Here is a 26810-nt window from a genome sequence, read left to right as displayed (position 1 = left end):
GGAAAGGTGCAGCTGGTTCCACGACTGCCTGTCTCAGACAGACACAGGGCCTCCTGTCTCACCATGATGCGTGCTTTTTCATGCACTGTGTGTACTCGTGGCAACCAATTCCTTAAATATATGCAGAAACTAATACAGAAGGGTCACGTGATACATTTTAAGTCAGTACTATGTAAACCACGTTTGTAACTGAAGTGTGCAAAAAAACATATAAATAAGTCAATAATCTGAAAAATGATAGTATTATTTCAGCCTTTTTTTCCTCCCATGCATCAGATTACAAGTGAGGATATCTAGTTTAGTATTCCTTTCACTAACTGCATAAAATTCTTGATAGATCTAGTTCTGGGGCTTTTGAAAGAAGCTCAAGATAAGTATCTAGGAAATCCTTTCTCCAGCCAATGAGGTAGCACAGGAACCTTCCCTGTCAACTTGACCATAAAGAACAGCTTTACTGCCCAGGTGGGCCTCCCCAAGATATCCTTGGTGTCAGAATACTGGTACTATGTTCAGCAAAAGAGAGGAAGGTTACTTCGCTCTTGATCCACCCTACTTGAAAAAGCATCCTGGATGATTCTGACATCACTAGAGTGACCCCAAGAGATATAGAAACTTTAACTTAATGTACTATAATAACTTGTATTGTTGTTCATGACCTGTTATTTGCTGCTTTACTTCTCTATTCATAGAATGAATTTACCTAATGTAAAGAGATATTTCGTGGCCAAAGCAAATAACTAGAAAAAATGCACTAACCAAATCCATGGTGATAGTATTTGCCTCTGCTTGTGAATATAAAAAGTGTCATTGTTAATTTTATTTTTTAAAGATTTTATATATTTATTTATTTGACAGAGAGAGAGAACAAGTAGACAGAGTCAGGCAGAGAGAAGGGGAAGCAGGCTCCCTGCCAAGCAGAGAGCCCGATGCAGGGCTCGATCTCAGGACCTTGAGACCATGACCTGAGCCAAAGGCAGTGGCTTAATCCACTGAGCCACCCAGGCGTCCTAATATAATTAATTTTTAATAAATTAGCCATTTCACTTTAAAATTACTTTAATTAACATTTTTGTGTTGAGGCTCTGTAAGAGGATAAAAAAGGTCGTCCCTAAATATATTCAAATGTATGTTCAAAAAGTATAGTTTTTTTTTTAAGATTTTTTATTTATTTATTTGTGAGAGAGAGAGAACAAGAGTATGAGCAGGGGTGAGGGTCAGAGGGAGAAGAAGCTGCTCCACTGAGCAGGGAGCCTGATGTGGGGGCTTGATCCCAAGTCCCCAGGATCATGACCTGAGCTGAAGGCAGACACTTACTGACTGAGCCACCTAAGCCCCCTGAAAAGTTATAAATAGTTCCATAGTAACTGGCATGCAGACATTAGAAACATGATTTGTAACAATGATATAATTAAAAATAAAGGTTTTAAGTTAATTTATAGAAGAATTTAGACTACCATCTTGTAAAAATGTTTATTTATTTGTTTATTTAATTATTTAAGATTTTATTTATTTATGAGAGAGAGTGAGCCAGAGAGCGAGTACATGAGCAGGGGGGAGGGGCAGAGGCAGAGGGAGAAGCAGGCTCCCTGCCTAACAGGGAACCAAATGTGGGGCTCAAATGCAGGGCTCAATCCTGGGACTCCAGGATCACGACCTGAGCTGGAGACAGTTGCTTAACTGACTGACCGACCCAGGTGCCCTGTTTTTATATTTTTTAAGACCTATTTTATTCATTTTAGAAAGAAAGAGAAAGAGCATGTGTGGGGGTAGAGAGAGAGAAAATCTTCAAGCAGACTCCCTGCTGAGACCAGGAAACCCCCCCCCCCCAATGTGGAGCTTGATCTCATGACCTATGATGAGATCATGACCTAAGCTGAAATCGAAAGTCAGATGCTCAACCAACTGAGCCACCCAGGAACCCCTAGACTATCATTCATTTTTTTTTTTAATATTTTATTTACTTATTTGACAGAGAAAGAGAGATCACAAGTAGGCAGAGAGGCAGGCAGAGGCAGGGAAGCAGGCTCCCTGCTGAGCAGAGAGTCTGATGTGGGACTTGATCCCAAGACCCTGAGATCATGACCTAAGCCGAAGGAAGAGGCTTAACCCACTGAGCCACCCAGGCGCCGTAGTTCTTAAGAATTTGTCTTACTAGATGTCATGTTAAACTCTTTTCAACATTATATTCTTCCATCTGGTAAAATTGGACAGTTATTAAGTCTAAGTAAAGTTATGCATCTTAGATATTCATACAGTAAACTATGGGCATACTGGTCTAAACTTTGAAGACAAACTAAAAAACAAAAGCTATCTCGATCAAGATCATGATACCGAAAGATTTTCAAAGCCTATAGAAAAATGTTTGTAAGTAAACTCAGAAATGAACAAAAAAAAAAATTGAATGTGTCAATTAGCCTAACATTTCTGATAGATACATTATTTTTTTCACCAAGTACTAACAGACATCAAATGTATTTTATGATCAACAGTTTTGTTAACAAAAATATTTTAAATAATTTAACACAGAACTCTTCTAAAACCATTCTCTGATTAAAAGCTCTTGCTATATAACTACCTATAATGTCTACTAGTCAGTATTCACCAGGTTTCTAATGCCTGTTAAACTACTGGTAGCCTTCTAGTTGTCTGTTGTACTTCATGTACTGACCAGTCACCTGATGCATAGGAGACACATGATTTATGAGATAGTTTTCCTTTGAATCAACCCAAAAGTTTCAGAAACTCCCTTCCCTCCCTCTCTCCCATTTAACCTCCAGCACAAGCTCACACTTGCCCATCCACTCACGGAATCATTCCCTGCTAAGGAAGGGCACACCCAAAAGGGCTTTAGCCAAAAGAGACCTTGCCGCCAAGATAGGCTCATGGCCATGAACTTTGGGTACCTGCTTGACTGAAACCTTTTTGTTACCCTCAATCACTGAATAATCTGGGATTTGGATTCCTGATGTTACACGTTTCAAAATTAGGATTACTACCGGTTTCCCAAATCTATCGTTGTGCTTCGATTCTTGACATTATGTAACTACATCTTTTTTTGGGTCTCTTGTTTTAACTACCTGGATTCTCTGGGATTTTTCATGACCTCTTGATCTGACTTCATTATTCTAAAACTGACCTCCTTAAATTTCTGACCTCCCAGTACATTAATGGCCCATATTAATGCCAGCCACCTGGTCTCCTCCCTTTGTCATGCCCTAGTGCACTGAGATTACTGTATTTTTTTTTCTCAGGCCATTTATTGAGCCATCTATGCCCCTAAAGCAACCAGCAAACCCTAAGAAAGCATAAGAATAAAAATTAATACCTGCAAAGTATTGTAACAGAAATGCATGTTGCTATGGATACAGAACTGTTTGTGACCATAATTTTATTCTATGCAGTTCCACAGCAAAGTAGCCAATAAAGAGACAGAAACACAGAATGGAGAATGTAATCAAAGAAATCAGAAAGTACATATTACTTTTATTAACAGAAAATTATATAAAGGGTTGTTTGTTTTTATTGTAAGAGATGTCTTGAATGTGGGTATATATCATACATCAATTTCAAACATCATAAAGAAATAAATTTTCCCAGTTCTGTAGGACTATAATTGAATGTATATAATAAAGTGGATGCTGTTAATTAAAATGTTAATTAAAATGTTATGCATAATACAAACCACATCACTTAAATAACCCTCTCCATTTCAATTCTACATTTTAGAAAATTTGTGTGTGTGTGTGTATTCTGATTGTTTCAAAATTTTACAAGCAGCTCACAGACATACTTGAAATCTTTATAGTAAATATGTAGGTATTAAAATTTCCATGAAAAATAATAAAATGGGTGCTCTGAAAGATTGTATTAAGGTATCTGTTTTAGTGCAAACATCTTGCAAGTAGCAATCAGGACTGGCTCCCAGGGCCTCTGAATCTCCTCATCAGCTCTACTGGACAGCATTGTGCTTTAGTTAATCAAAGCTCCTTGCCCTAGAACTCAGAGAAATATGCACAGAAGTTTAGACTCCAGTGACTGGGGCACTTTTAAACTTTTTTAATTAAAATCTTTAATGACTATTATTAATTTTATTTTAAAAACAGTTGCCAGCTGGATAAATAAAAAAGATTTAACTAACGTGTCAATGCTAAAGAAATCTAAAATAACGTTAGTGGGAAAAAACACATGTTGGATTCTTCCACGTGGAGTGATTTGCTATGTACTGGTGGATTACCTAACTGAAATAGTGTCATTTTATTAAAGTCTGATATTTTGCTTCTCACCTCAAATTTTATGGCATCATGAAATTACATTTCAACAAGATGTTCAAGATTTATTAAGAAAGTCTTGCCTCAATCAGTCTTCTACTTATTCCCACTAATATTCCATGCAGTCTCTATTTCTCAGAGCATTATTCTGGGTCCTTCTTCTACTCAGGTTTTTGATTTTCTATTTACTACAACGCTGACTACCTTAACATGGGGGCCATCTGATATACTCTCCACACTGATGAAACTACACCTGTGTTCTGCTCTTCACCGTGACATCAGAAAAACACGTCCCTCTTACTTAATGCATCTATGACCACCTGGAGTATAAATAAGGTTTCCCCGGTACTATCTTGAGTTATTCATGCCAATAATTGCTCCAACTGATACTTATCCTTTCTTTCCTAACCCTCAAAGGTAAATACTCTTGCACCAATGACCGGAATACCTTTGTGACTATTCTTAAGGCACACAGTAATTTAGGGTACCATAACATTTTGTAGGATGCAGAAAACCGCATTCCAAAGTATCAGACACAAGTTGGAGAAGTCTTCGGAACATCTCCTAATTTCTCTGACAAAGTGCATTAGGAATGAACTAATAAGAAATTTGCCCAAATTGTTCAGGAACCTATGTCTGTGTAACATTTCAGTCAACTGAGAGTAGAGTAGATGAGAGCAGAAAAAGACAAATCTGGATTTGTGTTGACAAAAGTCTTCTTTATGAATTTTTTTCACTCAAGTGTTTCTTTAGTATTTTAAAATACCGATGAACAAACAAACCCAATGGGCTGGAAGGGCTTTTCATGGAAACAGCACTTTACTGCTTTTGACTTCGTATCTCCAAGCTACCCTCCAGAGGTAGACACATTTAATTCTTTCAGTTGTGTTTTTGCCTCTTCAGATAATGACTTTCATACCTTTACATACTCCGTTAATTACTAGCGTCTTTACTTCTATTTCCTGCTGTGAAAGATAAAGATTCAGCTTCCTTACACCCTCACCCTCCCTCCTTCTCTTTCTTTGAGCAACTGTATGTTGCTTCACCATTTTTAGTTTCTTTATTGGTTACCTTTCTAACTTGTTTCCAGTTTTATTGATATAATTGACATATAACCTTGTATAAGTTGAAGGCGTCCATGACAATGATCTGACATTATATGAAACAATCAGCACACAACACAGTAAGTTTAGTTAACATCCATCAACCTTACGTAAGTACAATATTTTTTCTTGCGATGAGAACTTTTAAGATTTATTCTCTTAGTAACTTTCAAATATACATAGACAGTACAATATTATTAATATTGTGGTACTATAGTCACCACGCTGTACACTACATCCTCAGAACTTAATTATCTTTTAACTGGAAATTTGTACATTTTGACCATCTTCACCCAATTTCTCCACCCCCATGCCCTGCCTGTGGCAACCACCATCTCTTCTCTGCTTCTGTGATTTTGGGTTTTTAAGATTTCACACATAAGCAAGGTCATGTGGTATTTGTGTACCTCTGCCTGACTTATTTCACTTAGCATAGGCCCTTATAGTCCATTCATGTTGCCATAAGTGGCAGGATTTTCTTTTTTGTGGCTTAAGAGTATTCCACTGTGTATATATATACCATATTTTGTTTACCCATTCAATCACTGATGAATACTTAGGTTGTTTCAATGTCTTGGCTAATGAAAATAATGATACCATGAATATGGGGGTGCGGACATCTCAGAATAGTGATCTCATTTCCTTCAAATACCCAGAAGTGGAATTGCTAGATCATATAACAGTTGTATTTTTAATTTTTTGAGGTAGAGAAAAGAAAACCCTTGTGCACTGTTGGTGGGCATGCAGACTGGTATGGCCACTATGGAAAACAGTAAGGAGGTTCCCCCCAAAATTGAAAATACAACTTTCAATAAAATAATTCAACTTTCCCAGCAATTACAGATGGGCTGTTTTCATTCTTCTCTTAATTCAATGAGTATATTAGAATTGCCTAATATACTGACCTATCATTCTATACCTGACCTAATCATTCTCAAAACCTTTTTTATCGGATTTTATACTTCTGTTAAGGGTGGTAACATTCTTATAATGTCTATAACCATAAATAAGTTTCCTGTGCTTTATATGTAAATTGATCTCAAAAGAGGAAATTGAAACATAGACTCTAGTTATTGTTCAAAGCACGAGACAATATATTATATAACTACATTTTGCTTCTGGTAGTTCCCTCCTACCCATTCCCACCTGAGGTTTCTCATTAGCTTTCCTTTATCACCCTTGAATTTTCTGCTTTTACTGCCTCCTCACGTTATTAAGAATTCTCGTGGATAGTATCTAGATTCTAGATTCTTCCTCCCTTCACCCCACATCTGTTCTGATCTGGACTGGAAGTTTTCTAGACTCACTGAGCAGCCAGTCTCTGGGACTTCTCTTTCCTCCTCTCCTGTTTGGATCCACTGTTGCTTGAATCCTTGAATTTATAGTTCTTTTATATTTACTCCTTTAGCTCAGGGAAGAACAGCTACAAGCAGCTTCCAAAGAAAGGCAGGAGATAAACTTTCCAGATCTTTGCATGTATGCAATGTCTTTCTCTAATCCAAACTTTGACTTGTGTATGGCAACCTGGTTTGAAAAAATTTCTCTTTCGTTGTTCTGATGAAGACATTTTTATATCTTACCATTATTGGACACAGGATGCCCCTCTACCTTGTTCCTGGGTAGGGGGACTCGTTTTTCTCTGGAAGACTGTAGGATCTCTTATTGATGTGTGCAGATGCAGACCTACTCATCTTTTCAGTCTGCGGACGCACATCCTTTTGCCTTGGGAACTTCACTACTCTCATTACGTTGATAAAAATCCCTTTATTCAATTTTCTGTGTCTTGAACGTCAGCTAAATATTGAGCACTGTGGCTTAATGTATTAAATGTATTATAAAAATGTATTTTTTATATTGGTTTAGTAATTTATTGATATAATAAAGAGTATGAGTTCTTAGATATAATTCCTATAGTGTTATAGCTTATACAACTTAGTTTCTTTTGCTGGAGTATATTTTCCCAAAAATGTATTTTTATACTCATGTTTTTGTCTCTGCTTTTTGTTCTATCTCGTGGGAGATGTTCCTGACATGAGTTTTGGCAAACAGTGAAACCAATTTTTAATTTTCAAAGCCCTTTCTTATTCCTATAATTGTTACATTTTCATAGCAGTCTGTTCTTCTTTTGTGAATATAATACCAGGCTTGGTATTTCAGGATTGCTTTCCTTAAATTTACTTTTTGTTCCCTGAAGTGCCTTCTCTCTGGAGTCATCTGTTGAGTTTTTCTTTCTTGGGCCTCTGAGCTATGCCTCAGACGTCGGCTGATCTGGGTTTTCTGCTCACTGTCAAGATCAAAGAGGTAAAGTGCAGACTGGAAACTCTGTACGTCTGAGGGGCAGGAGCTTATATGTTAAAGGGGTCACGGTGGGTGAAGGTGAGTGAGAGCAGAGGAAGCCGTGAGCATGGAGATCCTTCTAAATGCTGGAAACCAGAGGGTTTGGCTCCAAGGTGTCATTTCCCACACCAGCTTCGTGTTCTCCTCCCAGACAGATCCTCCGTTTCTCTCCGCCTGGGAATAAATGCCTCCAGCTGGCCATTCTGGGCTCGTGGTAGAGAGAAATCGCCTACACTACATGCTGACTTTAAATGAATCCTATTTTCAACCTCACATCTGTCTTCTGCTATCCTTCCTTCCTGGCATTGCTGAGTCCCGAGCCTCTCTTGGGTTTTATGAGGAAGACAGGCTCTTCCCTAGGCTGAACTCTCATATGCAGCTAGATGCCAGCGATCTCAGCCACTTCCAGAAATGTGTCTAAGTCTCTCGTCTGCTGGTGTCCTCTCTCAGGTTTTCTTTGCTGTGGTAGTTTTAGGTCTTTGGGATTCCCTCATTATCATTTTACAGGGCCTTGTAAAAGTCAGGGAATAAACCCATATGGTCTGACGACCCGAGGCTTCTATGGCTAAATATACATGATTCAAATCTCCGAAAGCAGTTTTAGTGCAGTTATGTACGGAAGACTCTCTTGTTTATTATTATTCCAGTTTCACTCTTTCCATTTAATTCTAGATGCTTCGTGTATTCTGGGCCACATCTCTTTGATCAGTTCGACCACAGTCCAGCCGAAGCAGGAACACATACTCAATTCACCTCGAATAGGTGATGGTGTGACTCAGTTTTGCCACCTTGAGTTTTCTCCAAAGACCGAGAAGGGCACTCGGCCAAGGACATGCAGGAGCAGGCACGGAGTAGGCGTGGCCAGGAAACCCAGGGGGTGATGCCTCTTTGGAGTACCTCAATTGGAAGGAGCTGGATGGAATTTCATGGATAAATGCTCCATATTCTCATTCTTGGGTGGGATAATTCCACAGTGTGTTTTAAAAGATTCTCCAGGGTCTTCAGTGGAAGGAGTCCCCCGTGCTCCCAGAGTCACTCAGTCCATCAGGAACCTGTTACTGGCTTTTTGCTTCCTTGCTCATTCTCCCCATTCCCTCACTTTGGATTCCTGGAATCCCCACCCTTCTCCCCAGAAACTACCTGCATGCTAATTTTTTTATCAGGCACTGTTTTCCGAATAACCCAAACCTCCACAACATCACGCACATGTAAGCTTCTAATAATGGGCTTTGTGATTACATTACTTTATAAGGTAAAATTGCAGAGGAAGTGGCAGGCTGGATTTCTATTAATATGTCTAGTTATCCTTCCTTCCAGTCAATTTCAATAGCTATTAGTTTAAAAATTAATGTATATCCTATTTTTGATGTGATAGGAGACATAAACCAGCAAAGACTTTTAGTTGATTTTCATTCCTTGAATGCAGCAGTATTATAGTCATTATACACACAAATATTTTTACATCTTTAAGGGAATATTATGGTGTATTAGGAATTTGGCTTTTGGTGAGCTTTAACCAATTCAGTGAGCCCCTAAGAAGTAAATTTGCATAAAATAAAACTGTAAATGTGCAAAATGAAGCCAGCCATAGAAACAAAGAGAACAAGAATAGGCACTTTTGGGGGACAGTCACCAAGTGAGAAGAGTTTTCAATAAATTTCTGGAGGACAGGAAGTAGATACGGCTACATGCAGATGCTGAGAGATGAAGCAGCCCGGGAAAGCTGAACCAAGAGGGAGTGGGCAGAGGAGCGGGGAGCCCATCCAGCCAACTCTCTCAACGGGCTCAGCCTCATGGACTACAAAGACAGTAAAGACCCCGGTGAGAGCTCAAAATAAAAACAAGCTCCTGAAGGCCTGTGTACAAGAGAAGTAGGTCTCCGACCTGCAGAGTGCGGGCAATCCAGGGAAAACCAGAAGCCCTTCCCTACAAAAGAGAAGCAGCTATCCAGAGAAAGCTAAGGCTTCAAGTGTGGATTCTGCAACCCCATAGTGCGGCCCTCTTCATTCCAGCATTTAAGGAGCCTGGATTCTGACATATCTTTCAGTCCACATGTCACATCCTTTCCCAGGACTCACTATGATTTCCTACTTAGGAAGAGACACACTAGGACATGGGTAAATTTCCATTTACACACGTCCCCTCTCCTTTACCCAAAGATGTCCACATTCTAACCCTCAGAAACTGTCCATAACACACTTGATATGGCAAAGACATTCTGCAGATGAGATTAAGGATGCTGGGATGGAAGATCATCCTGGAGTATGCACATGGCCTGATGTGGTCACAACAGTCCTTTTAAGAGGGAGGGAGAAGGCCATAAGACAATGGAAGCAGCAAGAGTGCGGGCCATGGGCCATGAACCGGGAATGTAGGTGGCCTCTAGAAGCCAGGGAAGAAAAGGAAGCCTATTCTCCCCTCGAAACTCCAGAAAAACTCATCCCTGTCAACAACCTGAGCTTAGTTTTATTAAGACTGACTTCAGATTTCTCATCTTCAGAACTGTAAGATAATAAATTTCTGTTGTTGTGGTTACTGGTTACAGCAGTAGTAGGAAACCAAGACACATTTATCTTTTGTAAATCTCAACAGAAAGTAAGAATCATCAGGCATATAAGAAAACAGAGAAATAAATATGAACGACAAATAGAAAGATAAATAGAAAAAACCAACTCTGGAGGAAAGAGATAATTCAGGGACTGGAACTAAAAAACATTCTAATTCATAAACGTGGAGAGAGGAAAATTTATTACATCTATCAAATGAAAACAAGATGCTCTGAAAAATAAATAGCAAAAGTACAAAAAGATCTCTTAGGGTTTAAAAATATGATTCTTGAGTATAAAAGGAAGGAAATCTGCAAAAAACATTGAGTAAAAGACAAAATGAAGAAAAGTCTGAGGAAATAACAGTCACAAAGGCTTTCCGAGGCCTTTGATTTACAGTGAGAGCAGGCCTCATAAAGGCAATTAACCACCTTGTGGTTTTGAGAAGTGAAAAATGGCCAGGGATGGGACCATCTCATACCTTTGACCATGGTATGAGGCATGTGGCCAGTGCTAGACACCATTTGTCTTAACTTTTCTTATTCAAGTGATAAAATCTCCAGATTGTTCCACCTCAAAGTCTTTGACTAATAGAGAAACAGTGTTTACTGATTCTTCACTCTTAATCTGAGATGAGAAAGTTTATAATTATGGTGAAGACAAAAACTAGGAGTAGCAAGTCCAAGGCCCTCTGTAGAGCAGAGCAATGTTACTTTATTATAACTAATGGATTTCCCCCTTTGTGTCATTCTTGTAAGAACAGACACAGCAAACTTCATACATTAACTTCAGAGGCAAAGCTGAAAACAGGCTGTGTCTGTGTGTGTGTGTGTGTGCGTGCGCGCACACACACACATGCATGTGTGTGTTTTTCCCCCTTGGCCATCAGACATAGCTTCAAACAACTGTCTTATTATTTTAGCCCTCAAAAGTTAATTTACTGCCTGGAAAAGAGCTAAAGAAGTTCCTGAAGATGATCTCAGACTACATTCCCTTTGCCAACTAACTATCCTTAATTATAGCATCATACCCATTGGACGTGGATAAAAAGAATGAATGATGGCCCCATGGTACCACAGTACACCATGACATAGTCACCACATTTGTCCTTGGAGTGGCAACACTTCAATGGTATGAAAGGAGGATCTCTACACACGGAATTCATTTTCTGTACCAGAGAAGCACCTAGAAAACCTCTAAGGTAAAACCGTATCAATCTCAATGATCATTAACAGAGGACAACAAAATTAAAGATGTTCTCTATACTGAACCCCCTTTTGAAGATTTTCATGTAAATTAGAGAGGACCACTAAATTGTGTAGGAATGTGGTTCTAATACCACAGACTCAGTAGTGTAATTTACTCCTTGAGGGATCGTGGTGGCTTTCAGTGAAGAACTAAAAAAGGACGTTTGTTGATTATGTTCTTGCTTCTTATGGACCTGGCAGCCTCGGCTGCCAGAAACAACATGGAGATAAAATCATTATGCATTTATTGGAAAAACGTTAAAGAAATAATAAAGGAGGAAAAGGACACTCTTTTCAATTGAAAGAAAGTTCCCCAGGAGTGGGATCCAAGGAGCACAGATAGCGCCACCTCCCAGAGGGACTTAGGTCTCCTTCATGGTTCATAAGTCTTCGTTACGTCTCCGGTTCTGCGCTTAGCCCATTATTTCTTATCTATGTTTCTCTGTCTTCTACTCCTTATGAGTAAGTGTGTCTTACTCATTTTTGCGTCTTCAGCAGCTAACAATGTGCCTGACACTAAGGAGGACTTCAGCATATGCCAGATGAATATGGTATAATTTTAATCATATCATCAAAATAATAACCAGTTCTCTGAAGTGATGATTATCTGAAGGTTTCACAAGCATCCTCCACAAATTTCAGAAATTAGAAAGTTAAAAGATAGGATATGGGTATAAGCAAAGCCCAGACCTAGACCAATCCCTGCAAAATGGTTAAACTTATTGATTTGTGTTCATTTCATTCGCTGACAAAGCATCAGCACTTGGGCCAGGCCCTCTGGTTCTGAAAGATGCAAAGACAGAGAAACTATAGTCCTTCCTCTGGAAGACACAAACATGTAATTAATAAGGACATAACAGCAACTATGGGTGATATATATATATATATGGTCATAGCATTTTAGAAGTTCTGTGGGAACTCAAGAGGTTGGAACAGTAAGTACACTGACAACACCATCCAAACAAACACACAAAAAGAACAAACATACAAAAAAAACTAACAGAACTAGAAACAAAAACAAACAAAGAGCAACTAACATGAATTGGTGGCTTCTGTGAGAGCATGGCAACCATCAGCCTCTTCCCCTGTGACCTAATCCAACCCCGAAGCCACTACTCGCTCCTCAGAGGAGAGCCTCACTTGGTTGTCCTGTGGCTCTGCTGATCCGTGAATCTGCCCTTGTTAATACAGATGTTTCACAAATGTTCATTGAGGCCACAGTCTATACCAGAAATCTTTTAGGCACAGGTATACAGAAGTGAGGAAAAGGGTCAGAGTCCTTTGTTCAGTTTATTTGATGGAATGGACAAAAATCAATAAATATGTAAGTTAAATAAAATCATTTTGTTAATGATTTTTTTTCCAGATCAAGAATTGGAAAGTTCTGTAAAATTCACAAGCAAGGTGCTCTGATAGATAAAAGCAGGGCATGTCCTTCTCAGAGTTGTTGGAGAAGTCCTCTTGGAAGAGATGATGATCAGGCCAAGGAGCTTCTCATACAAAGGGGTAGAGCAAATGCCTTCCAGTCCAGTGAACATCATGAGCCAAAGCTGTAAGGCAACAGAGAGTGTGGTGTGTTTTAGCAACTAAATGGAGGCCACTGTAGCTCAAGTATGGGCGGCAAGAAGAGAACAGCTGGAGAAGCTGTTGGAGAGGAAACACTAGGAGGAACTGGTCATGCAGGGTCTTGCGGGCCATACTGAGAAGTTTGGATTTTATTCCAAGTAAGAGCTGCTGAGGGATTTTAAGCAGGAGAGTTTTCTAATCCAATATACATTTTGATCACTATGGCTATTGAAAAGAATGAGAGAGAAAGCAGGACTATCCAAGGCCTGCTGTTGAGGTCTGGGTGAAAGATGCTGGTGAGCTGCACCGGGACAGCAGGTGCAAGAGAAGGAAGTGAATGGATGTGAAATCTATTTGGGAGCTGAATCTACAGTATTTATTGGCAAATCAAGAGAAAGGGAAGCCAGGCAAGAATGGTGTCTAGGTTCTGGCTTGAGCACAGACCGTAATGTAAAACCATTCATAGATACAGAGAAGATGGGTGTGGAAGCTTCAGTTCTAGATGTGTGAAGTTCGAGGTGTTTGTGAGCTAGCTGGGAGAAGACACCAAGAGGCAGCTGGATGTTTGAGGCTGCTCTCGGATGAGAGATAAGAACTTTGAGGTTATTAGCACAGAGTTATTTAAGGCCCCTGAGATGTAGATGATCACTTAACAGAAGAATGAAGAGAAAAAAAGAGAAGGAGCCAGACTCCAAGATTTAGTGGAGAGGTAGGGGAGCTGGTAGAGAAAAAAAGAAGCTGAACTAAGATGGACATGTGGGAGAAGCAGGAGGAAAACAAGGACTCAGTGGAAGATAGAATCCGGTAGGATAGAGGAAAAGGAGTGTATTCAGTGATTAAAACCCAACTACATGGTTAAAGGCAGTGAAAGACTGGCCAGTCACAGTATCATAAACACGGGGGAGGGGGGGAGGCGGACTCTTAACGAGGTACCACAGAGCAAAAAACCATGACAATTATAACTGAGAGAAATCCAACTTCTGTCAAGTAACTCAATAAACTCTTGTGAATCTACAAAAAATATATGTAAGAACTAGCAAAATGTATTTCCTGGAAAATTCTATTTTTTTGAAAAAGGTTTCCTTTCAAGGAGGAGAGAGAAACATTCTAGAATGAGGTAGACCGTGGACTGGAGTAAAAGAAGAATTAAAGTATTGCTCCTCTTACTGACATCTGTTCTGCTCAGTTGAAACTGAACATATTCAAAATTTCTTCAAACTATAGTTTGGATATGAATTTGTAGTTTAAATAGAAATTCTATTTGAAGAGGCTGAAAATAAGTGGTGCAGAATGACCAGATCTGTACAATTAAATAGTACCAAGCTGGCCGAGTAAATGGAACAAGCATTTTTATTGTGAGAAGTAAACAGCAAATTTCTAATGTAAAGCAGGTGCAGATTATCTTAAGAAAATTTTCTAATGGATGGAAAGGATTATTTATCCTAAATTACTATGAGAAAATTTAAAAATAATCACTTTTTACTCTAACATGGACTTAGATCTATGTTCTAGGTTTGTAATTATCCTAAACTGCTTACCTAGTTACTTCATTATTTGGCTCAAGATAGTTTTTACCATTCAACAGTATACTGAGCAATGACCATGTTAAAGTCTGCTTTCATTAATGATTTTTTTTCCAGACCAAGAATCAAATGAGGGGAAATGTTTCAATGTAAAAGCAGCAATTGTTTTCAAATCATGTTTTTTTTTTTTAAGTGGTTTGAGTTAACTGATTACACTTCATTACCCTGAAATGCACTTGAACACATTAACACTGCAAGAAGAATTTGTAATAAAAGAGAGGATGCGTCTCCTAATCCTTCCTGTCAAATTTAAAGAGATACCAATCAACCAAACACCTCGCTAATAGTCATGAGACTGCTGTTTTAATTAGCTGGTGATATTTTTGACTGAAGAATCTCCGATGATGAAACTGTTTTTCCTTGTATTGAACCAGCTTGGCCCAGACTAGCCTGTCCCGCAGTGACATGTATATTGAATACAAATCAGACAGCAGCTTTAAATCTGTGTTGCAGCTCTCATTTCCAATTCGAGAACTGTACTATAATCATAAGCTTCTGGTGGATGAAAGGAAATCAGCTCTCTGAATATTAGCTAATGCCACATTTGCAAGTCCTGAAGAGATCTGTGCTGTTAAAAAAAATAGATCATTTCGCGTGAACCTATATATATGAATTGCTTTGTACTGCTCGACTGATAGAAGCATTGCCTGTGCTGGGATTAAACCCCTTTTCATCATAAAACCTCATCTGGTTCGGAGTCCAAGTCCATCAAACCTTTTTCCTTTAAAGTCCCGCCTTTGATTCTACATCAATTTATTCAAACCGCAGCTGGGTGGCTGAAAACGAAAGGACAGCATCGTTTAAACCAACCATGTTCCCAACTTGAAAGAAGGGCTATAATTAAAAAAATGGGCATAAAAGAATGGAAATGGGATAATATTTTTTAATGGTAGTTCAAAGGCCGACAGATGTCAGAGCCTTTGAAGATGTCAGTACACTGAGCAAGAAGTTACCATAAAAGAACTCGCCGGAGAGGTGAAGCAGCTTTTTAATGGCTGCAAACCCTGCAGACACATCCTTGTGTTTTTAATTTGTCAGAGTTTCTGCAGTATTTTCTGATTAATGACACATGATTATAACTGCATAGCAGACATATTTTTAGACTTGGTTAAATGAATAGTTTATTCCACATTCTTTTAGAAGTAGGTAAGAATGGGGACACTTTCCTGGGAAGTTCAAAACTGCTCTGATTGCCTCGCATGTTTATGCTAATGTTGTGGGACTGGCCGAATTCAGAGCTACTATATGTTGCCAGCTTTTGTTCTCTAATAGTCTGATCGCTGGTAACATTACAATTCACATGTGGTCGGTACAATGTGATTCACTACATTTCATTCTTTTCATGCACGGGGAGCGGGAGGTGCCTGAATAATTAATTTGTGCACCAAGTCATGTCAAACCAAATTAACGTTTAGAAACATTGCTGAGCTCGATCTAAACAACCATGGGCTGCCACAAGGTTTCAGAAGGGAAAGAGCTGCTGGGGGCTGGGGGGGGTAATGGGTGGGGAAGACTTGCAGCCATCACGCCGGTGTGGCACTAAGGACTACGCAAACAGAAGGAGCCTCAACACTGCGTGTAAAATGCTGGGGGATGTTCTGCCGAGATTCGGGGGAGGGACTCGGAGTCTCCCTGAACTATTTGCTCTTCTAAAGAGTCCTGACATGCCGATTTGATTTGTTCTGTAAAACTGCCCTCACCATATTCATGAATGTTAACCACAAGTCACTAGTGAGCAGCAGTAAGAAAAGGCTTTCCCACCGATGGGTATGCCTTTAATTTCCATCCTGATGGAGGTGCAGGGGAGAGGAAGTTCCCAGGCTTTGAAGTCAGGCAGATTTGGGTTCAAGTCCTTGCCTGTGCTCTTCAGAGCTGCACAGCTTGGGTCTGCCTTCCCTTCCGGAAAACCTGAGGTAATACCTACATCCTTCCAGAAAGCTCGTGAAAGTGTCTAGCGTATAATAACATGATGCTTGATTCCCCTCTCAAAATAAACGATACACAGAACAATGAACACTGGGCCATTTCTTGTTAAAAAAATGTTTATACAACAGAATCCCATTTTAATGAAAATGGCCATTCTTTTGAAAGTGGATATTGAAACTCCCCACTGCTCCAGTAGCTCGTGGGTACTGCCTCTTCCTTATGCTGGAATCTGACCGAGCCGTGACTGGTCAAACCCTTGAGTGTACACCTGTTCGCTTGTGACAGCGAAGCGTTAGCCCGGTCCTGCAAGCACATCGCAGGAGGCAGCTCAGCTGATGGGGTACCAGGGAGAGGGAATAAAGTGCTCAAATAGGATCTGGGAAGTAGACTGGAGGAGGAGGAACTCCCCAACCCAGAGAGAGCAGATCTCTCCTAGGCAGGAGACCTACAGCCTTGTTCTAGAGGAGCTGACCTGTAGCCTCTCATTTGCCCCTAGGCTTTCATGAGGACTGGAGCATTCTGGGGCTTATTTCCCTAAAGAAGGGGCTGTTTCCTCTTTTGTGTCTCAAGGTGCCCTTAGTTTGGGGCACTGCTAACCCCAGGCACAACTTCAAAGCCAGTGAAGCCTGACTTAGCATCTTCCTACCTCCTTGCTTGCACTTCCTGAGTCATTTTGTCCCCTCCCCCATCTCCAGATGTCCCAGTCTTCTGACTCCAAACCCCCTATGCATCTTCTTCCTCCTTCCACACTCTTTCATCCATCAAAACTCCCATTCCTTCGCTGTAAATTTCAGCTTGACGAGAGCAATTTAATGAGAAACAATTCCAGAATACGGTGGCTTTGACAGTTCTTGTCCTCTCCACCTCAATGTCATTCCGAACTTTCCTTCTGTCAAGACTTCCCTGACCTGGGATGCAGGGCAGATAACCAGATAACAGCAATTATCTCATTTGCAATGCGATGTGTACTTGCCAAACTTCCTGGCCAGACTGTGAACTCCTCCAAGGAAGAGTTTTGTCTTGTTTTTGTGTTACCTTCTCTGAGCATAGTGACTGGTACCCAAAAACATTCAATGAAAAAGGAATGAATAGAGAAAAATGAAGAAATCATAGATGTATTTCCATCTTAAAAGAGATCATTCATTCTTTTTACCATATACCTTTAATCTTTAATCACATAAATTTTTAAAGTGTTCCTGAACTATCCATTTGAAAATTCATTTTACTGTATGGATTTATCTATTTTGAAATTTTAAATGCACACATGGGTTACCTAGTCAAGGCAAAGGCATTCAATAAAGAAAAGGGCAAGCAAGAGAGGGAATGTTCGCCAACCCAGACTCTACCGAGAGAGTTTCAAGCAATGGAACTGAGGGACCCCAGGCACAGTGGTAGACTATTTCGGGCAGGAGGTTTTTTACACCCGAGTGACTCGACCTGAGAATCTGGGCATTTTAGGAGAGCTTCAGAGAAGCCTGTGATCTCCTTCTCTCCTGTCAGCTGATGATAGATATGTCCTCCTCCCATCTCAGATCCTCTAACTCTTGGCTCTTACGTAGGCCCAGGCAAAATTTGACCATCTGTGTCTCATTGGGTGCTCCCTGCTTCCGCAGGCGAGCTGTGGAAACTCTCTCTGTACCCAGCCTGCAAAGGCTCTCTATGGGCCTGAAACCTCACTGCTCCCAGGAGCAGCAGAGGGAACACAGGCCCAGTGCTGAGTGCAGAGCTGAGACCCCACCCCCCATCCCCCACCCCACCCCATTGCTGAGGAAGCCTGGTTTAGGGTTGCCTGTAAACCACGCCTGACTCTGCCACTATCCCCCCACTGAGGTGCTTCATTCTCCTAGGTCTCATGTTTCCCATCTCTGAAATGGGTTCCCTATGGCTTCCCTCCAAGCCAACAGGATTGCCGAGTCTGACTTCAGAGACTGCTGTCCATTTGGTGCATTAGTTTCTGTTTCTGTCATGTGGCCACAGTTCACAAATGGAAATAGGTTTATTTATTTATAATAAATAAACTCTTATTCAAGAATACTTGCCCATTTTGAATTCCCACGAATAATCTAGGAGTTAGGTATTAAGATTTTTCCTGGCTCCTGAAATACCACTGGTCTCTTGTGTCCCTTCCTATCATTTTTTTTAAAGATTTTATTTATTTATTTGGCAGACGGAGATCACAAGTAGGCAGAGAGACAGGCAGAGAGAGAGGGGGAAGCAGGCTCCTTGCTGAGTAGAGAGCCCGATGCGGGGCTCAATCCCAGGACCCTGAGATCATGACCTGAACCAAAGGCAGAGGATTAACCCACTGAGCCACCCTGGCACCCCGCTTACTATCTTTTTTGACCCACTTTCTCCATCTTCTCGTCCTGCTCCATTTCCTCCCTCTGCCCTTAGGCAATGGGTGTCATTCATTCTCATTCTACTCCACCTCCTTAGGAGATCTCATCTTCCCTGATGGTACCCACTACCATCCATCCTGGTGACCTCCAAATCTAGGCCCACAGGAGAGCTCTCTTTTAGACTCTGGTCCTGTATTGCCACTTGCCCACAAGACAACTACACCTAAATGTCCCATGGCACAGCAAGCCCTATGTCTGGGTCTCCCCTCTCTCCCTCACTACCACACCAACTGTTCCCTAGCTAAGTCCCTCGTCATCTCTCTCAGAGATAAATCCTAACCAGCCTCCAGTCTCACTGCTTTCCATTTCCTAATCCTCTGTTTCCAATTCTTCAGTGACTTATGATTGTTGATGGTTATGATCTCTAAATTTTTTTATTGGACATCTCTATCATAAAAAACTGGGCCATGCAACCCAGTGTGTATACATATATAAATCTGTAACACCACTGTACTAATACATTATGTGCATTACAAAAATTCACACAAAATGGGTATTTTTTAAAAAGATGAAATATATGTAAATAGAAATTTTATCTTTTTTCTTCCTGTATCCTAATAAACCCTATTTGGGAGAACGCTGTTCTAAATGATTATCAGAAAGAGTAGTAAGTGTTACAAGTAGAACAAGGAGACAAACAAATGGAAGACACAGGAATGGCAGCAGAGACAGAGAGTAGAAACCCCAAACTAGAGACAGTGCTCAAGAGCGTCCCGCTGAGACTTCTCAGCATGGTATAAAGCCTTTTCCAGGGGTTGATCACGTTACTCCTGTTTAAAATGCTTTTCCTAGGGGCGCCTGGGTGGCTCAGTTGGTTGGACGACTGCCTTCGGCTCAGGTCATGATCCTGGAGTCCCGGGATCGAGTCCCACATCGGGCTCCCAGCTCTATGGGGAGTCTGCTTCTCCCTCTGACCTTCTCCTCGCTCATGTTCTCTCTCACTGTCTCTCTCTCAAATAAATAAATAAAATCTTTAAAAATAAATAAATAAAATAAAATGCTTTTCCTAGTCTTATTTGCATAGCGAATTTCTACTCATTTCTGAAATGCAATGCATATGATACCTCCTCTAATGCAACCTTTTCTGATCACCTCCCCAGACCCTATGTCCCCAGACCACATGACAGACACATCGTCTTCACTTGGCATCAGGGTACCATTATCACTTTTTTCTACCTCTCTCTCTCTCTCTCTCTCTCTATATATATATATATATACACACACACACACACACACACACATTACATATATTTATATATATATATATATATATGTTTATATATTATATAAATATAATATATAAAGGTGGGCCTGCTAGAAGAGGCCACAGAATAAAACTGCCCACTTCCATGCCAACATTATTACCAGTTCTTTACACACAGTGGACAAGGCAGGCATGAAGACAGTTTCCAAGCAGTAGAAAGGGGCTGGGAGAATATTAATTTCTCTCCACTCCACTGAATGGTGAAGAAAATATCAGGTGGGGTCATTGGCAAAGATATGCCTTCAAGGGGACTCGTGGGCCAGAGCAGCATGTCCTTCTGACCAGGGGTGTTACTGTGTCTCCTGTTCCATGCAGCCTTTGATGTGTGATAAGACGCATCCTTTCTCTATGTTAAAAGAAGACATTCTTTGCTCCTATCCATTGGTATGAACCATTATTATTACCCTCCTTTTATGACAGATGTGCAATGCCTGTTTCCCCAGAGACTATAAGCTAGAGGGCAGGGATCGTTCCTTTTTTAATATCCCAAGGTCTAGTATAGTGCCAGGCACACAGGAAAATCTCAACAGATGATGCTAAAGGAGTGAATGTATATTCCAGATGTGAAAATAATGGTCAGAGATATGAAGTGGGTCGCTCAGGTTTAAAGGGCCAGTAAGTGGTAGAGACTGTCCAGGAACCAGCATTTCTGTCTTCATATTTGATAAGAAATTGGTAAATTGCTTCCAGGCCCATGCTTTAATTATCTACTGGTCAATGATGTCCACATTCCCTTATCTGGAATCTTGACTTGCATATCCAAATCCCCATCTGACCCATCTCCATTTGGAGGCTAAACATGTGGCTCAGACTCAGCTTGGCGACAAGAGAACTCTTGCCTTTGCTTTTATTCCCCCAAACCATGCTCATATTTGATACCACCATTTATCGAGCTGCTCAGAACAAAACCGTCAAGCTTCCTCTTTCCCTCACTCCCCATACCTAGCCCATCAGAAAGTTCTATTAGCTCAAATACATGTCACACACTTCCTGGCTGTACACGATGGCCACATGAAGCGGATCGTGTCACCTGACTGCTGACAATCCTCTAATTGTCTTCTAGTCATATCTCAAATGGACTCTCAGTCCTTCCCTGAACCTTTGAAGCTCATGCCATCAGACCTCCTTTTTTATTTCCTGAATGTACCAGTTTATTCTCCTCCAGGGTCTCTGCACAGGCTGTTCCCGCAGCCCGGATGGCTTCTCATCCCTCAGATCTTTCTTAGCTTACACAGCTCTTCCCTGGAGAGGTCTTCTCTGATGGCTCACATGGTCACTCAGTCACTTGCCTGTGACTTGACTTCTCCATGTTAATTTTCTACCTGCTAGTTATTCATATGTGATCTTCTCCCTTGTTACTTCGGGGCTTTTTGTGTGTGTTATCACCTGTCTTCCCCCACTCAAGTTTAAGTTCCTTTAGAGCAGAGGATCGGTGTCTCTTGTTCTTTGCTGTTCCCAGAGGAGCAACTCTCGTGGGGCCAGACCATCCATGCCTTGCGCAAGCCTGGGACAAGACTCACGTGTACTCTGATGGGAAAATCACCTCCTAAAACACCAAGCCTCAGGACCTGGTACAGAACAGCACTCAAGGAATCTTTACTGCATTAATGAATCATGTGGAAAAAAGTCTCTGTCATAAGGAAATTCCATATACAGAATTCTGCCCAATTTTTACAGATAGGAAAATGTATATGGAAATAAACTTGATTTATAGATTATCCAACGAGACGCAATTATAAAACTGTTGAAGTGACAGTTCCATTTTGTCAACATCTGTATGGAACAATAAGACTTCGAAAAGCAATCCGAAGAGTTAACAATAATTATGATTTTCAGAAAAGACTAACTCCACTATTCTTGTTTCTGAGTTGAATGACTTATTCTGAGAAACGCCAACATTACAGTAACAGATGGGGATGTTTACCGCAAGTCACCAGAAATGACCGGAGAGGTAAAGCACAAGAGTCCTGTCCATGTTCCCCAAGTCTGAACCAGCGTATGCACAGTCACGATGGACTTTAATGGGGGCTGGCAACACACTGTACCTCTTGAACTCAAGGCTTTTGTCTAACAGCAGCTTTGGCATCATTTTTGAGTAACTGAAGAACAAACGTTTTCAAACCTCACACTCGGCTTTTGCTGCACATGCCAACACCACTTTATCTGGAGCTACTCTGAAACTAGCCCAACAAGTGAGGATAACATTTACATTACAAGAAAATTAGTTTTTCAGGAAACATTTGGTGAACACATGCATTTTGTACATTAAATGACATCTCTGCAAATAACAAAATAAATAAGGTCCCACTTGACCCCAGGGATCTGGGGTTTGTTTCATTAATAAATACTGACTTAAGGAGCAAACTTAAGATGAATGAATCACCAGTTTAATTTTAACCTTTTTAAAGACCTGTAACTTTTAAGTCCTTCCACTGGAAAATTCCCTTGTTTTGAAATGCTAGGCCTGGCTGAACTATTGGTTTCATGTTCACTGAAAGCTCCTCTGTACCACAGAGTGATATCAGTGGGAGACATGCACATGCGCATCCTCACGTGTGTGCATGTGTACACACACAGAGACACACACACTGCAAGACTAATGCTACCTTGTGACTGCTCCCCCGTCCCCGCCAACTAACAAAGGAAGAGACTCCAGATCCAGGCCACAGACTTCAGCAAACTTCATTCTCTGAGGAGGCCATTAACTCATTTTCAAATATTGCTAATACTTTTAGGCCTTGACCTCGAACCTAAGGAAAACAAATCAAAACGAACCGGGAAAATAACACACTTTTTCAAACCCTCCAAGTCTAATTACGTACTGTTTCTTCCTGATTCCTTGTGATCATTCTCCAACCTCCCAGTACACAAATGCCCCCAAATATTTGAGAGGTCAGGTAACAATTTAAAATAATTGTCAGGTAACAATGTAAAACAAGTGAAGAAAAATGGGTTTCACTGAACTTTAATATTCGTTTCAACTGAAAAACATTACCTCAAGTTTCACATTAACCCACCAATTTCAATGTTTTTGGTCTCAATTAGGCCAATTTTTATTATCTAAACATTTTCTCCAAACAAATATTAAAGTAGTTTGAAAATAGATTATTATTTTCAGGTAGTTCCTTTGCTTTCCTTCTCAAACATGAGTTTAAGGTCTCCCTGACATCAATTCCTATCGTTTTTCTCGTGAGAAATTCTCAGGTGTTAAATATCTTTCCTATCATGCAACTAGGCATGATTCCAATTAGGCCTGAATGGAAGACAAAATGACAGTTTAATAAGCTTCAATTTGCCAGCTCTTTGAACATTTGATGATATCATCATTTTGCCAATCATTTCGTGCACTTTGGCTCCGACCTCCCTGTCACAAAAAATTACCTCAAATATCTAAATAAAGACATCAAGGATGTCTCTGAGAGAACTGACTGAGTCAGAAATCCAAAAACGCCTTTTCCAAGACATCAAGAAAGAAGAGTTATTCATCCAATATTTCCTCAAAGATAATTTCTGCCAACAGTCTTAGTAATTTCACTGAGGCAGAGGTGAAAAGGACGAGAACACGATGCTAAAAATAACGGAAGGCATTTTTCCTTATGTCAATGGGAATGACATTCAGTATGTGGAATAACAATTCATCTCTGGGGTATTTTAAGTTAAAAAAAAAAAAAAAGAATTCATCTGAAAACTTCTCATTTTGACCACAATAAGTCTAGATTGAAACAAAAACTGCATCAGTGCAAGTTGTTTTTGAGGATTCTAAAGGAAACACATTTTCTAGTCATTCCTTGTATTTCTATTGAGAAAGTCTCCCAGTTTGAGCTTACCAAACTGCCTTGACCTCATCTCTGGAAGGTATTGGCTAGATGCTGTCAACCAATAATGACCATTATATGGGTTCCTTTAGGGGAAAAAATGCTAACATTGAAGACTTTGGCATTTAAAAATTCATTCCATAAGACATTGGGGAGGGTATGTGCTTTGGTGAGTGCTGTGAAGTGTGTAAACCTGGTGATTCACAGACCTGTACCCCTGGGGATAAAAATATATGTTTATAAAAAATAAAAAATAAAAAAAAATTCATTCCATAAAATGAAAGGATCATATGTAATATTCCAAATTACTGTGTGAATAGAACAGATATTCACCTATAATAAACCATTCACAACAAACCATATCTCACCAGTACTAAATGCAAATCCCAAATTGATTTTTATAGAGACTGGGTAGGTCCACTGACTTAAGAGCTTCCCGGATTCTTATTCCAAACATATCTTTTTATTTCAGCAATAATGTAGAAGTCAAAAGTAAACCCACCTCAAAATCATATTATTTTTCCATTCTACAAATTCTGAAATTTTTGGGAAGGAATTCTTCTCCAAATAAAATATTAAGAATTGCATCTCTTCAGAGTTTAATTGGTCTCAGAATAGAGATACAGCCATGGCCTGTGGCTTTGGAGAAAGTTTGAAACTACTGGCTAAATCTTGATTTGGATTTACATAGTCTGAGTTATGGGTATCAATATTTTAAATCTAGCAACGTATAAACAATCCAAAATCGAAAATACAATGGAATTTATTGCCGAATAAATGAAACTCAGAGACAACAAGTTCATATGTAAGCAGGCACATGAGGGCAGAAGACATTACTGAGTCCTAACTACACTGACTACTAGTTATGTAGCCTTGGGCATTTTACCAAGGCTTTCTGAAACTTTTCTCACCGATAAAACGGAATAAGATACATTTGTTTCACCACCCAGGTAAGAAGGTCAAAACAGACTTTCCATAAGGGAACTTTAATCCTTAGCAAGGGCTGGAAGGGTGGAACAAGACGAAGCGGTGTGAGAGACCTAGCAGAGGGCCTGGTACCTGGGAAGCATGCAATAAATATTTGTCGCTGCTGCTGCTGTTAAACACAAACAAGCATAAAAATTCAGCATTGTTCTAGGAGGTGCTGCTCACTAAAACTGGAACTCACGCAGCATGGTTCAATTAGGACTTTGCAGCAATGTCAAGTATGGCGAATCACTGAAAGAAATGCAAATTGCGACGAGAATCTCAGCATGGGGAACAAAGAGTACCAGTGTCTCCCTCTCTCTCCTGCTAAGCAAAGGTTCTCATATAACCCTGTGCCTTTTTTGCTAAGCCCAAGTCTCTCCAAAAATCTAAAATCTCTCTTGAAAGAGGCTGTGAGATAGAGAACAAGCACTGAATTAAGATTAAGAAGCCCTGGTCTGCTCGTTCTGTGACCTTGGGCAAGATAATGTCCTTGAACCAGAAGTTTTTTATCTGTGAACTGAAAATAATTGGATGTGGTCATCTCTTTACTCAATCTGGCACATTACGGCACGATGCTTAGACACCTAACATGACCACAAGGTGCGTGCCCGGCACAACATCCTGGACCCACAGACTTGTGCTCCCTGGCCAGCTCCCCGATGTTCACCACTGCAGAGTCATCACATTGTACCCCTATTTTAAATATCTCCAGCATTTAATTATTACCTCTTAAAGAACAACTTGAGTATTTCTAAGAAATCTATTACGTGTATTGAGAACAAAAAACAGATTTTTTTTTTAAAGCAAGAATTCAATGGACATGGAGGTGTTAATTCAAAGGGAATACTTCATGTTATGATTTGGGAGGTTTGTCTTTAAAAGGAATATTCTTATCTAGAAGTGGACTCATATGCCATGGAATGTGGTTTCCATGGTAACTGCCACACTTAAAAAATATGCACAGGACTAAAGATACAGCGTATAACACTTCTACAAATGGATCATTCTTAGAGAAATCGATTTCCCTGTCTCAGCCTGTTTTTGTTTTTTCAACTTCATATAATTTCTCCACAACGAGGACCAAGTTGAATTATTTATAATAGTTTAATTATAGGCATATACACTATTTTTGTGCTTATAAGATGAAAATAACTACAGAATTTTAAAACCATAACGGAAAAAGAAAGCTAGTGATCTACAAAAAATGTAAACATTACTTGAAAGGTCATCTTCCTATCTTTTCTCCTGTATATAATATTCTTATACACAGAAATGTATATATAATATATAAATAAAACAAATTATTAAATTCATATGTAATACCATTAGACAAACCACCATTGGATACTAGCAAATGAGGTCTTTTCACATCGATACATCTGTGTCAAAAGATGAGAAGAACTTTGGCCCTATTTGGGAAATTCTGTATAACCTATGCTTTTGGTATCAGAGAAGCTATATTTCCCCATAGGCTTTTTAAAATGGCTTAGTTAAGAAAACCTCTGTTTATATTCTAAATGAATGCACTTAAGTTTTTGACCTATCTTAAACGCAGCATTTCGATACTATAAAACTTCATCTAAGGAAAATACAATGAAAATTGTAATGTATGGTTTTACCACGAAATCCGCTCAAAAAGTCTTACTTTCTTTTTGCAGAGTAATGAAGTAAATTGTTAAAAACATCTTCCCACCAACTCTGATGTCTGACATTAAATGTTATGTACATTGCAGCAAAAACCCACTTAATACTTAAAACACACTTAATTCCATTCCTCTTTCCGTCTA

General features: G+C 39.9%; 1 protein-coding gene across 16 annotated transcripts in view; it reads right to left on the bottom strand.

Annotated features, from left to right (window-relative positions):
* The window catches only part of CEP112 (centrosomal protein 112), a 416468-nt gene that overhangs the window by 169457 nt on the left and 220201 nt on the right, over nucleotides 1-26810 (bottom strand). The window lies entirely within an intron of this gene.

This window comes from Mustela nivalis, assembly GCF_964662115.1.
Source record: "Mustela nivalis genome assembly, chromosome: 17".
NCBI lineage: Eukaryota > Metazoa > Chordata > Mammalia > Carnivora > Mustelidae > Mustela > Mustela nivalis.
Note: the sequence above shows the minus strand (reverse complement) of the source record. Positions and strands in the feature narration are given on the sequence as shown.